The sequence below is a fragment of the Pipistrellus kuhlii genome, unplaced genomic scaffold (assembly GCF_014108245.1).
Source record: "Pipistrellus kuhlii isolate mPipKuh1 unplaced genomic scaffold, mPipKuh1.p scaffold_m20_p_6, whole genome shotgun sequence".
Classification (NCBI taxonomy): domain Eukaryota; kingdom Metazoa; phylum Chordata; class Mammalia; order Chiroptera; family Vespertilionidae; genus Pipistrellus; species Pipistrellus kuhlii.
In genome coordinates this window covers 39,181,845-39,183,741 of record NW_023425562.1, presented here as the reverse complement: position 1 = coordinate 39,183,741, position 1,897 = coordinate 39,181,845, and positions in this window count along the sequence as shown.

Below are 1,897 nucleotides of genomic sequence, written 5' to 3'. Positions count from 1 at the left end.
ACCTGGAGCAAAAGCAAATTGCAAAAATAAATTAAATGTAATTTAATCCAATATATACTTATTGAATATTTTTATATGTCAGGAATTACACTAGATCTTTTCAAGCAGACACCTAAAAAAAAAACAAAGTTAGAGAATGGGAAAATGGGTAATGGCTGATTTTAGGGAATTCAAAGTTCAAGAACTACAGTTCACATCCTCACATCAAAAAACCAGTTAACAGCCGAAACCGGTTTGGCTCAGTGGATAGAGCATTGGCTAGATTCCTGTCAAGGGCATGTACCTTGGTTGTGGGCACATCCCCAGTAGAGGGTGTGCAAGAGGCAGCTAATTGATGATTCTCTCTCATCAATGTTTCTAACTCTCTATCCCTCTCTCTTCCTCTCTGTAAAAAAAAAAACCTCAATAATATATATATATATATATTTGAAAACAAAAACAAAAACCAGTTAACAGGAATTATTATTTATTTTTATGAATAATTATTGACTTAAAGTTAGCTTGCATTAGTTCTCTTCACTGCACTATTTATTACATAAATACAGTTTTCTTCACTTTAAATAAAATTTCTACATTAGGAATTTTGTAGAAATATACATTTAATAGTATGCTGCTCCTAGTCTCATACTGGAAAATGATAAAATGTGTTGAAAAGTAAAAATAAGTATTTTGAACTTACTTTTTCTAAGGACATGAATTGTTCTGAATCATAAATGAATTCCACTTATTTACTCTCCAAGAAATGCATTAATTCATATAAAAGCTCTCTGTTTGAGATAAACAAACAATGTTGCATGTAGAAATATGGCAGCATTTTTTCCCTTAATAACTCTCAGTAAACTAACTTCTCATAATAAGCATCCATGTTCTGTGACACTATGCCTTATGATGGCTGTGACATTTGTCATACTCTTTCAGTTTGGTATGTTTTCTGTCAAAAATGATTTGTGAATACTTATAAGACATTAGTTTCTTCCTGATACCTTTTTTGGTATTATAAAAATTATTTTTTATTTGAACTAACGCTCCATTTTTGTTGTTTCTTCAGTCTGAACAGGTAGGCACATTTCTGTGCACCCGAAGCTCAGGTAACTGCATGGCATGACCTCACTTCTGAGCACTCCCCCAATCTCCAACACCCTTTAGCTCCAGTGTGCATGCTTGGCATTTACATTGATTGCCTGTGCCTACGTTTCTTTGTGCCGAATGTTTACCTGAGACTTGTTTTCCTTTTAGGGTCTCTGAGCTTTTCACCAAGACGTGGTTCTAAATTTCATGTGGTTTGCACACCCATTACCATTTGAAAGTGCAACCTAGCACTGAGTCCTGTTTCCATACCCAGGTCAGATTGGTGACCTGAAGCAGAAAGACTGCTGAATACAATTCTGTACCCATGGATCATATTTTATATATTATTAAGAGCTGGGATGTTTGTGTATGTGGTGTGTGTGTGTGTGTGTGTGTGTGTGTGTGTGTGTGTGTGTGTGTTACCCAATATACTTATACTGGAGTCCTAGAAATATATTGCAAATAATTTACCTGGGTTCAGAGAGTTTGACATTTTTTAAGGGTTTTGGAAAAATGTCAGTAGATACCAGTTATTTTTCTTTCAGAGATATCATAGTATTTCAACGAAAAAAGAAGAATTATAAACAAATTAAAAGAATGGGAAAGATAAGAAAATATAATATAAAATAGGAAAGAGTAAAATAATTGAACAAATAGACACACTTGGGTAATATTATTAGGTTTGCTTTCCTGATGATGATATTAAATATCATTAGAGTATGGATGGGATGACATGACACAAGTAACTTACAGGGATTAACTATTCTTTAATAGGTTGGACTCTGACAGAGGTGGGGAACATTTATTCTGCCTACGGACATTTGTATAA